Here is a 12,851-nt window from a genome sequence, read left to right as displayed (position 1 = left end):
AATGTTTATTAAGAGCTTTCTTAAAAAGCCATGTAGGCAATGAATACTAGCTTCTTTCCACATTTTTATTCAAAATATCTTCAATTCTTACTTCTAAAATGAAGGAAGATGATAACATATATTTCTAATGCTTTTCAAGTGGTACATAATAAACGGAAAATGAAATAAAAAGCACCAATTCTATTCACATAGTATTAAACCTAAAGCTCTAAGGCTGTAATTCTCAACAAAAATTAATGGGAAATTTAGAAGGAGAAGAGATCGAAGTGAAAAACAGGGACAGGGTAATTAATCTGTTGGGATATTTGAATTTAAAAAAACTACAAATAAAGCTCTACATTTAAGCATAATTTAATCAAATCTAATTCAGATAATGTTTTCATTTTGAGATGCTAGAAAACAAACATATACAAATTGTGGCCACATCATTTAGGAAACTGACAACTGTCTTGAAGAAAGATGTTTAAAGCTTTAAAAAATTTTGATATGGTGTGCATGTGTATTTTAGCAAGTCAATAAGCAAATAACATAAGGAATCACAATAAACTTCAATTTGTGCACTGGCGCTCAATTTTTCCTGGGATGAGGCCAATTTTCACAAAAACAACTTAGGAACTGGCACCAAGACATTCTTTTGAATATGCAGCTTTGTGTAAAGCCACTTATTACAACTACTGCAGAATAATAATAATAACACTGCTGGTCTGAGCAAACAAAACTTCGAAAGGATAGCAATTAGTAAAATTAGGTCATCTCTAGCAGAATTCAAAAACATTTCTTACATATCTAAAATAAGTCTTTAAAAAATGGTAAGAGGGAAAGTGATTTTTAAAATAAAATTATACACACAAGAATGGCTTGTGTCTTTTATCCAGAAAAGTTAAAATGTTAAATGAATGCTTTTCAAAAATCTTTAACTAAAATGTTATTTAACACTCCCTCCCAATTAATTGACCACTTATGCCTTTAACATTTCTCTAACATATTCTTCATGTTTTCAGGATCAATCCCTAACATTTCCACAAACACCAAAGCAACCTTTTACTACCTGTTTCTCTAGAACTAAGTACCAGCAATGGTAGGAGAATTCAATGTTAATACTGAGTGATTCTAAGAGTTAGTGACTTTAATTTGGAGAAACATAGTTTTGAAACTCAGATGCTGTTGCTTCAGAGTCAAATCAGTTATTCTAAAAAAATGAGTCAGTTTGGTCAATATAGACGGAAATATTAAAGAAAAAGGGACAGTTTTTTGTTACCAGATTTTTATTGGAAAGCTTTTAATAATGTTTGGAAAAGTGTGAATCTACTTTTTAACTATAATTTTACAACTTAAATACAGATCAAATATTTCTGATGAAAATTTAGCATCTGAATTGTGATGTGTTAGAAAGGGATTTGGATGTTGAAGACTTCATATGAAAAAAAGAATGCAAATTACCTCTAATAAGTTTTTATATTGATTACATGTTGACATGATAATATATTCTTTATTGGTATGCCTGCCTGCCATGTAGTTAAAAGAACTTTGTTAAGAATGGGATTTTGAGAGACTAGGTAATGAGGCTTTCCCTCTAGACTTCTCATTGAATCATCTGAATTTAAAAAATATATATTTTAAGGCATTTAAACAATAGTGCACATAATTAAGACTAAGAATATCAGCAAAAATAAAAGTCCTTCTTATCTACAAGTAAAGAGAATCTCATCACTATTCATGAAGTGTAAAGTGGCAGAAGGTTTTTGCAAGGCAATTTAGTACTATTTATCAAAATATGAAATGGACAAAGTCTGACCATGGTTTCCAATTCTAGGCTCTCAAAGATGGATACTTATTTTTTAGGATATAACATTTTTTTAGGATATAACTTTTATATTGTCTAAATTTACCACACTATACAAACGTTAATTTGGAGGGGAGGGGGGTGGTTAGAAAAGCACCAGCATCCACAGCTCAAAACTTCTAAGAGTGCCTGTCTTGTGAAAGAAGCTCAACAAATGTTAAGTTTCCTTCCTTTGTATATCATGAGCTGCATCAGAGCATAATTCTATCTGGCAAACCTAGCTGTCTGCATATCCCGTTTTGATTTCTTCTTCCTCCCTGTCCCAGCGGCCAAAAGAAAATAAGTGGCGAAGTTATGAAATAAATGAGAACTTAGATGTTGCCTGACTGCGTGAGCCTTTAGCTGCTTTCACACTGGAAATTATCCCACTAATACTGGCATTTTATAAAAAGTCCCATGAAAAACAGAAAGATTTAAGTTATAAAAATCTCTTCCCAGTTTACAACAAATTTTTTGAAGCTATTTGGTCAAAATTTTATTTAGGCTCTAATAATGTTACTTCTAACACCTCTTAAAAAAGTTAGTCGCTCCTTGTGCTGGTTTGAAGCTGTTATGTACCCAGAAAAGACACGATCTCTTTCATAATCCAATCTTGTGGGAGCAGACCTATTATTTAGGTTGTTTCCATGAAGACATGACCCACCCAACTGTGGGTGAGACCTTCTGATTAGGTGGTTCGCATAAAGATATATCTGTACCTATTCACGGTGGGTCTTAATCCACTTACTGGAGTCCTTTAAGAGGGAACCATTTCGGAAAAAGCTTCAGAGCCAACACAGACAGAGATATTTGGAGATACAGAAAGAAAATGCCCTCCCCCCACCCCCCGCCCCGGGAAGCCACTTGAAACTAGAGGCCAGGAGAGGAAGCCAGCAGTCATCCATGAGAGAGAGAAAACCTGAACACCATCGGCCTTTTCTTCAAAGTCAAGATATCTGTTCCTGAATACTTTAGTTTGGACATTTTTATGGCCCTAGAACTATAAACTTGTAACTTAATAAATCCTTTTTATAAAAGTCAACACATTTCTGGTATACTGTATTCTGGAGGATCAGCACACTAAAACAGTCCTCTTAACTTTCCCTTTAAGAAAATACATCAGAATAAGAAATTTTAAGAATTACATTAAAAAGTACATAGCTTACAGATTGTGTTTCAAAAGGTTGTAGATTGGTTCTCTGAAACTTGGAATGCATTTCCTATTTTGAAAAGTTATCAGTGATAATTAAATATTCTAGGTGAAAATAAGCCTATTTCCCAAAATGTAGCCAAAATAATACTATACAAAGTTAACTCCCCCATTTCCTCTTTATATGTTCCTGGTACTAAGAAACTGTGATTGGAGAAGGCTGGGCAGAGTATCGATAACTGATTAGTGCTTTACCAGAAGAGGAAATGCATAGTTCAGCATCTCTTCATATACATAGGACTTGAAGTATCAAACAAATACAAATCAGGAACTACATACATGCTATCACTAACTTTTAGACCATGAAATTTCTACTAAAGCAAGCTTTCATTTTCTAATTTTAGGTGATTATTCAAGTAAAGATGAGCTTTACTTCTAATTCTAGTAGGAGAAAGGTTCATTTCTGAATTTAGTAGGAAAAAAGTACTGTTTAAGAATATTTGCATTAAGTATTAAAGAGAAAAATAGTATTAAATCATATTATAGAACATATTACAGATGTTTGTTAGATAGATGAGGAAATATTCTATACAAAGACAAGGTAAGACTTTCAGTCAACAAAGATGGCAGCATAAGAGTTTCCAGGTTGCTGTACTCCACAGAATCTTTGAACAACTGCAAAAATTGGAAGAATCATCTCCCTTAAAACTATGTTAAACACTTAAAGGGTTGCAGTAACTAGGTAAGAGTGGAATCAAGAAAATACAGCTCTAAAAGCAGTAGAAGACGCAAGCAGTGTGGACAACCAAAGCTATAGGCTGAGCCCCCAGTCTTGGGGTTTGTTCATATGAAACTTAATCCCACAAAGGACAGGTCAAGCCTACTTAAAATTAGGCCTAAGAGTCACCCCCAAGAGAGCCTCTTTTGTTGCTCAGATGTGGCCTCCCTCTCCAGCCAACACAACAAACAAACTTACCACCCTCCCCCTGTCTATGTGGGACATCACTCCCAGGGGTGTGGACCTTCCTGGTAACGTGGGACAGAGATCCTAGAATGAGTTGAGACTCAGCATCAAGGGATTGAGAAAAACTCTAGAATGAGCTGAGACCCAGCATCAAGGGATTGAGAAAACCTTCTTAACCAAAAGGGGGAAGAGTGAAATGAGACAAAGCATCAATGGCTGAGAGATCCCAAACAGAGTCGAGAGGTTATCCTGGAGGTTATTCTTATGCATTAGATATCCCCTTGTTATTCAAGATGTAATAGAGAGCATAGAGGGAACTGCCTGAAAATGTAGACCTGTGTTCCAGTAGCCATGTTTCTTGATGATGAGTGAATAATGATATAGCTTTCACAATGTGACTGTGTGATTGTGAAAACCTTGTGTATGATGCTCCTTTTACCTACTTTGTCAACAGACAAGTTGGAACATATGGAACACAAATAAATAATAGGGGGAGCAAATGTTAAAATAAATTTAGTTTGAAATGCCGGTGATCAAACAAAGGGAGGTGTAAGGGGTACGGTTGTTAGGTCGGGGGAATGGGGAAAGGCACTGCAACTGGAGCTGTGGAGGCTGTGTCACCCCTCCCAACCTGACTTCTGGAACTAATGAACTGCCCCTTCCCAACATCACCTGACCTCGATCCTTAAAAGCTGCCCACGCCAAAGCCCGCGTGCGCACTCACCTCCCTCCATCTTGGGTTTGGTGAGTTCTGCCCGGGAGCGCAGAAATACACACACCGCCCACCCCCACTTTAAATTTCCTGGTCTACTTTTCTCCTTTCTCACCCTTTTGCATCCTAAACCTTCCATCTGGTGCTGGAAACCCGGGAGAGGAGTGCGGGTGCCACCTACCTGGCCAAGGGCGCCCCGGACTCCTCTCTCCTCCTTCCTCCACGTAGCCAGCGACAAGGGATCCTTCGGCCACCGCTGCATCCACCACAGATTGGGTAAGTCCCTTCCCTCCTCGCCCTGCTGTCGGGTCTCACTGTTCCGAGAGCCTGTCCGTTAATTACTCACCGAAAATCGTGAATTCACATCAGGTTTTCTTCCCAGGGCTGAGGTGAACGGGGACGCCTGCAAGCCTCACACCCTTTTTTGGGGGACTCAAAAAGCTGTGCGGACACCCCGCTTCTCGTTTCCCTCCCAAATTCAGGTCCAGGACCTGAAAGGGCCTCAAACCAGGCTGAGACACCCCCTGGGGAGACGAGCCCCTGCTCTTAAGGGCTCAGAGGACTCTCTCGGGGCGTTAGGACGCCGACACCCCCTGGGCCAGTCCTTTCTCCTTTGAGACCCGGCAGTATGGGCAGCAGGTGCTCTCGCATGGGCCTAAGGATGGGACTTTCCATTTTAATATCCTCATGAACCTCTGCAACTTTTGCCAGAGGAACGACAAATGGGCCGAAATTCCTTATGTCTAGGCTTTTTTCCTTCTGCGCTCCTGCCCCTCCCTTTGTATCCTCCTCTCTCTTGCTCTCCCCTCTCCTCCCTCCAGCGGCACTCCAGTCGCCATCATGCCTTTCCCTCCCCCCTTCTGCTTCGGTGACATCTCAGTCGCCATCTTCTCCTTCTTTTCCTCCTTCTGTTCTGGTGATGTCCCAGCCGCCATCTTGCCCTCCTCTCTCTCCTTCCGTGCCGGGGGCACTCCCGCCGCCATCTTGCCTTTCTCTTCCTCCTTCTCTACCAGTGTGGCTCCAGCCGCCATCTTATCCTCCCCTTCCATCTCCATCCAGCGCCCCACTGTCCTCAACAGCCTTGCCCTCCTCACCTATAAGCTCTCATACCCGCTCAAAGGACTCTTTACTGTCCACTACGGGAAGTGGCGGGACCTGAGGGGGGAGTTCAAGTACATATCCCTTTCTCCCTAGCTGACCTCTCTAATATTGAGAAACGACTAGGTTCATTCTCCAGCGACCTGACCGCCCATACTAAGGAATTTCAATATCTAGCTAATGTCTATGATTTAACCTGGCATAACCTTCATGTAATCTGCTCATGTAATCTAACTACAGATGAAATGGAGCGCATTTTCAATGCAGCCAGGGCTCATGCTAACCAGGTGCATATAACCGACCACACCTTGCTGGCAGGGGCCGAGGCAGTGCCAGGCCAAGAGCCCGGGTGGGACTATCAGGTTGATACTCCAGCAGGGAGGAACGGGTGGACTAGACAGGACAAAATGCTTACATGCCTCATAGCCAGCATGCAGAAAGTTTCACATAAAGTAGTAAATTTCCATAAGCTAGGGGAAATTACCCAGGGTCCTGATGAAAACCCGGCCACTTTTCTATACCGGCTCACAGAAGCCCTCTCCCAATACACCCACCTAGACCCCAACTCGGAGGCTGGTAAAACTGTTTTAGTCACACACTTTATATCCCAATTGGCTCCAGATCACAAGGCATAAACTTAGAAAACTTGAGGATGGTCCTCAGGCCCCTATCCGTGACCTGGTAAACACGGCCTTTAAACTTTTTAATATTTGTGATGAACTAGAGAGGGCAGAAAAGGAATCCTGGGACTGCTAAAATGTGAATTTATAAACCCAATCCCTGATTGCGGCTCTGTGGCCCACTGCAATGGAGAAGAAGCCGGCTACGACTAATCCACCACCAGGAAAGTGCTTCAAATGTGGCCTTGAAGGACACTGGTCCTGTCAGTGCCCCAATCCTCGACGGCCCAAGGGACCGTGCCCTCTCTGTGGTACAAAGGGACATTGGAAAAGTGACTGCCCCTCGGCGCCTGGCCATGGAGGGGCCGTCCTTCCAACCCCTAACCCACCGCTAGCAGTCCTGGGCCTGGCCACCGACGACTGACGACACCCGCGACCCCAATCACCCTCGTCGAGCCCAGGTTAGCAATCAACGTAGCAGGTAAGTCCACCTCCATTTTAGTGGACACAGGGGTTACCTTTTCCATCCTCCCCTCTTACTCAGGTCAACTCCTTCCTTCCCAGGTCATGGTTATGGGCATAGATTGTCGTCCTTCACGCCCCTTAACTACTGGACCGCTTACATGTTTAATAGAAGGGTACCCCATTATACATTCTTTCTTAGTAATGCCTTCTTGCCCCAGCCCGCTAATGGGGCAAGATCTTCTTGCCAAATTAAGAGCCTCACTACACTGGATAAAAAAACCCTCAAACAAAACTTCATAGCAAGTGCCAAACTAACGTCACTATCCACAGCACCACCCATGCCCCTAAAGAACAATATTTCTGGTGTAATGGAACTCTTACCAAGTGCCTTAACTCCACTGCCCCAGGACCATGCTTCCTGGTAACTGTTGTTCCTCAATTGACCCTCTATGGGGAGTCTGAACTAACTTGGCTACTGCCCTCTCCTCACTCAAAAACGGCTGCCTTTCTTACTATCCTGGTAGGCATCAGCCTAACTGCTTCAGTTGCAGCCTCAGCTGCAGCAGGAGGGACACTGGGACATGGTATTTAACCTCTCAAAACTTTGAGACTCGACTACAGGTAGCCCTGGAATCAACGTCAGAATCCCTCTCCTCTCTACATCGCCAACTCATCACACTAGCCCAGCTAACTCTTCAAAGTCGATGGCCCTTAGACCTGCTGACAGCTGAAAAAGGAGGAACGTGTGTATTCCTACAAGAGGAATGCTGCTATTGTGTCAACGAGTCAGGTCTGGTGGAACAAAATATTCAAACCCTAAACAAACTAAGAGACGAACTCTACTACAGAAACCAAGGAACCAACTCTGCCTTAAACTGGTTTTCTTCTCCCCTGGCAACATGGCTCCTCCCGCTACTAGGACCAGTTATCCTAATCTGTCTCTTTTTTCTCCTAGCTCCCTGCCTCCTCAACTTCCTTCAGGGATGCATGAAGGAGCTATACCAGGTAGCAGTCAACCAGATGCTCCTGCATCATTATCATCACCTGCCTTCCTCGCCAAATTCCTACAGCCAGCCTCCCCACTTCCCTGGCCATGACTGTTCCGGCCTATAACCCCACGCCACCCCATTACAGCAGGAAATAGCCAGAAAGATCTCGGTGCCCTGTTATCACAAAAAGGCTGGAATGTTAGGTCGGGGGAATGGGGAAAGGCACTGCAACTGGAGCTGTGGAGGCTGTGTCACCCCTTCCAACCTGACTTCTGGAACTAATGAACTGCCCCTTCCTGACGTCACCTGACCTCCATCCTTAAAAGCTGCCCACGCCGAAGCCCGCATGCTCACTCACCTCCCTCCATCTTGGGTTTGGTGAGCTCTGCCCGGGAGTGCAGAAATACCCCCCCCACACACTTTAAATTTCCTGGTCTACTTTTCTTCTTTCTCACCCTTTTGCTCCTAAACCTTTCAATGGTATGTATAATTTTTTTTCTTTGTTTTCTTTTTATTTTTCTGTTGTCTTTTTATTTCTTTTTCTGAATTGATGCAAATGTTCTAAGAAATAATCATGATGATGAATATGCAACTATGTGATGATATTGTGAATTACTGATTATATATGTAGAATGGAATGAGCATATGTTAAGAATGCTTGTGTTTCTTTCTTGTAATTAAAAAATAAATTAATAAAAAAAATAAATTAAAAAAAAAAAAGCAGAAGAAGAAGCTCATGGTACCCTTTGGTAGCTCCTTCACAAACTTCTTCCACTGCAGTGTACTGTCACCCTTCGTTTCTAATTATTGGTCCCTCATTGAGTAACCCTTATGCACATAACGAAGTACATGTATGTTCCTGCCAATATACTGGGTGGCAGCACGAAAGACTGAACTAGGAAATTCCTCTCAGGCTTGCTCTCCCAGAACTTGCCCTTCAAGCAGAAGCAGCTTGCTGAAGAGTTAAAGCAGTATAAGAAACAATTAAGTCCAAGTGGCTGAGGGCAAAAGATCACATACTTTAAGTCATATAACAGATCACCACTGGGGGAGGAAGTCTGTTTCACAGGGAGCAAGGGCAACGTTAAAACTTCTGTAAACAGGGGAATCCAAAGGCCTGGAAGAAGTACAAGAACAGGACAAGAACCCAGGCTCAGAACAGACAAGAGAGAATCCTGCACTTCATACCGGCCTCAGGCCAATCTTCCTGATAAGAAGGCTAAACTCTGAAGGAGAATACCAGTCAACGTAGAACCACTTTGCAAAGACTGCAAGAAATGTTTTTGTTCTTCTTTGCTTTTCTTAGTTCCTGGTACTCAAGAAATTTCTGTCATATCACTAGCTGGATATAAACTTGAAGAGCAAAGAACTTCAGGAACTAAATTCCAGAGTTAACACTTTAAAATATTAAAATGTACAAAGAAACCAGAAATGATAGCCCATCCAAAGTTACAAGATTAAAATACAGAAAAGACCAATAAAGAAGATCAGACTTCAGATGTACTGGAAAAAGACTATTAAAAATTATCCTGAATATGCTCAAGGAAATGAAGGAAAACAGAAAAAGAAATAAATGATTTCAGGAAAACAATGAGTGAATAATATGAGAATCTCAAATTTAAAAGGAACTATCAGAGTTGAATACTACAAAAATTGAAATGAAAAATTCCCTAGAGAGTTTCAAAAGTAGACAGATGGCAATTAGGGGGCCAAGATGGCGGCTTAGTAAGGTGCGCGTGTCTTAGTTCCTCCCCCAGAACAACTACTAAATAACCAGAAACAGTGTAGAACAGCTCCCGGGGCCACGGCAGGGATCAGACACACAGTGTACCCCAGTCTGGACTGGCTGGTCCAGCTGCAAGAATCCGCTGCGGTGAGCTCCCCGAGTGGCATGTGCTTCCCCGGGCCGCGGCGGCTGGCGGCCAGCGCCCCTCCCTTCCTCCTTCCGGGACGGGCTGGGAGTCTCTGAGAGGCGAGTTTCCCAAACCGCGGCGGACGGCGGCTGACACCCCTCCCTTGCGGGCGGCTTCCCTGACCGGCTACGAGCCTCGGATCGGCGAGTTTCCCAGGCCGCGGCAACCGGTGCCCCTCCCCCACAGGTGGCTTCCCGGTCCAGTGGCGAGTCTTGGATTGCGAGTTTCCCAAGCCGCAGCCAGCGACCGATGCCCCTCCCCTACAGGCGGCTACCCGGAGGGAAAGGAAAGAGTCTCCAAACAGTAGCAGGGACTGAGCCCAACCAAACGCCAATAGTGGCGTTAATGAACAAATTCTGACTACTAGAAGTAGGCCCCCAGCTCAGACGAAACTGATTAAGGCAGAAGTCGCCTATTGGGCTAACTGAAAAAGAGGAAAGGGGATGAAACAGAGCCTTCTGCGGCTGTTTCTACAGAGGCTCGGTTGCCTCTGGGCTCAGCGCCGGGATTACACAAGGTGCAACTGCCCCAAACACAGAAACAGGCTGCTTTCAGGGCTCTCTACAACATGAACCTTTCCCACGGGAGGGGTGAAACGCAACTCAGGTGGAGTCCCTGTCTCGGGGAATTCAGATCCCAGGACTTTGCAATTTGAAGCCATTAAAACCAGCCTACAACCTTTCCTCTGTCTCCACCACGCACACAGGGAGAGCCTTTCAAAGTTAAAGGAGACACAACATCTTTTGCTGGTGGGACCCACAGACAGACAAGCGCCACATACTGGGCAGGATAAGAAAAACAGAGCCCAGAGACTTCAAAGGAAAGTCTTTCAACCTGCTGGGTCTCACACTCAGGGAAATCTGATTAAATGTCCAGACGCCAGCAAAAAATAACAAATCACACCAGGAAAACTGAAGCTATGGCCCAGTCAAAGGAACAAACCAGTAGTTCAAATGAGATACAAGAGCTGAGACAACTAATTCTGAATATATGAACAGAAATGGAAAACTTCTTCAAAAACCAAATCAATAAATTGAGGGAGGACATGAGGAAGGCATGGGATGAACAAAAAGAAGAAATGGAAAGTCTGAAAAAACAAATCACAGAACTGATGGGAATGAAAAATACAGTAGAAGAGATGAAAAAACAATGGAAACCTACAATGGTAGATTTCAAGAGACAGAGGTTAGAATTAGTGAACTGGAGGATGGAACATCTGAAATCCAAAAACAAACAGAAACTATAGGGAAAAGAATGGAAAAATTTGAGCAGGGGCTCAGGGGATTGAATGATAATATGAAGCGCACAAATATACGTGTTGTGGGTGTCCCAGAAGGAGAAGAGAAGGGAAAAGGAGGAGAAAAACTAATGGAAGAAATTATCACTGAAAATTTCCCAACTCTTATGAAAGACCTAAAATTAAGATCCAAGAAGTGCAGCGCACCTCAAAGAGAATAGATCAAAATAGGCGTTCTCCAAGACACTTACTAGTTAGAATGACAGAGGTCAAAGAGAAAGAGAGGATCTTGAAAGCAGCAAGAGAAAAGCAATCCATCACATACAAGGGAAACCCAATAAGACTATGTGTAGATTGCTTGGCCGAAACCATGGAAGCAAGAAGACAATGGGATGATATATTTAAATTACTAAAAGAGAAAAACTGCCAACCGAGACTTCTATATCCAGCAAAATTGTCCTTCAAAAATGAGGGAGAAATTAAAACACTTTCAGACAAAAAGTCACTGAGAGAATTTGTGACCAAGAGACCAGCTCTGCAAGAAATACTAAAGGGAGCACGAGAGTCAGATACAAAAAGACAGAAGAGAGAGGTGTGGAGAAGAGTGTAGAAAGAAGAAAAATTAGATATGATATATATAATATAAAAGGCAAAATGGTAGAGGAAAGTATTACCAAACAGTAATAACACTAAATGTTAATGGACTGCATTCCCCAATCAAAAGACATAGACTGGCAGAATGGATTACAAAACAGGATCCTTCTATATGCTGTCTACAGGAAACACATCTTAGATCCAAAGATAAACATAGGCTGAAAGTGAAAGGTTGCGAAAAGATATTTCATGCAAATAACAACCAGAAAAGGGCAGGAGTAGCTATACTAATATCCAACAAATTAGACTTCAAATGTAAAACAGTTAAAAGAGACAAAGAAGGACACTATCTACTAATAAAAGGAACAATTAAACAAGAAGACATAACAATCATAAATATTTACGCACCGAACCAGAATGCCCCAAAATACGTGAGGAATATACTACAAATACTGAAAAGGGAAATAGACACATATACCATAATAGTTGGAGACTTCAATTCCCCACTCTCATCAATGGACAGAACATCTAGACAGAAGATCAATAAAGAAACAGAGAATTTGAATATTACAATAAATGAGCTAGACTTAACAGACATTTATAGGACATTACACCCCACAACAGCAGGATACACCTTTTTCTCAAGTGCTCATGGATCATTCTCAAAGATAGACCATATGCTGGGTCACAAAGCAAGTCTCAACAAATTTAAAAAGATTGAAATCATACACAACACTTTCTCAGATCATAAAGGAATGAAGTTGGAAATCAATAATAGGCAGAGTGCCAGAAAATTCACAAATACGTGGAGGCTCAACAACACACTCTTAAACAACGAGTGGGTCAAGGAAGAAATTACAAGAGAAATTAGTAAATATCTCGAGGCGAATGAAAATGAAAACACAACATATCAAAACCTATGGGATGCAGCAAAGGCAGTGCTAAGAGCGAAATTTATTGCCCTAAATGCCTATATCAAAAAAGAAGAAAGGGCAAAAATTCGGAAATTAACTGTCCACTTGGAAGAACTGGAGAAAGAACAGCAAACTAACCCCAAAGCAAGCAAAAGGAAAGAAATAACAAAGATTAGAGCAGAAATAAATGAAATTGAGAACATGAAAACAACAGAGAAAATCAATAAGACCAGAAGTTGGTTCTATGAGAAAATCAACAAGATTGATGGGCCCTTAGCAAGATTGACAAAAAGAAGAAGAGAGAGGACACAAATAAATAAGATCAGAAATGGAAGAGGAGACATAACCACTGACCTCACAGAAATAAAGGAGG

The 12,851-nt window shown here is 42.1% G+C and overlaps 1 protein-coding gene across 2 annotated transcripts in view; it reads right to left on the bottom strand.

The window, feature by feature from the left end:
- Positions 1-12,851, bottom strand: part of USP3 (ubiquitin specific peptidase 3) — a 144,989-nt gene that overhangs the window by 67,333 nt on the left and 64,805 nt on the right. The gene's annotated exons all lie outside the window — the stretch shown is intronic.

The sequence above is a fragment of the Tamandua tetradactyla genome, chromosome 14, assembly GCF_023851605.1.
Source record: "Tamandua tetradactyla isolate mTamTet1 chromosome 14, mTamTet1.pri, whole genome shotgun sequence".
NCBI lineage: Eukaryota > Metazoa > Chordata > Mammalia > Pilosa > Myrmecophagidae > Tamandua > Tamandua tetradactyla.
The sequence above is the reverse complement of the archived record's forward strand: the minus strand, read 5'-3'. Positions and strand labels throughout refer to the sequence as shown.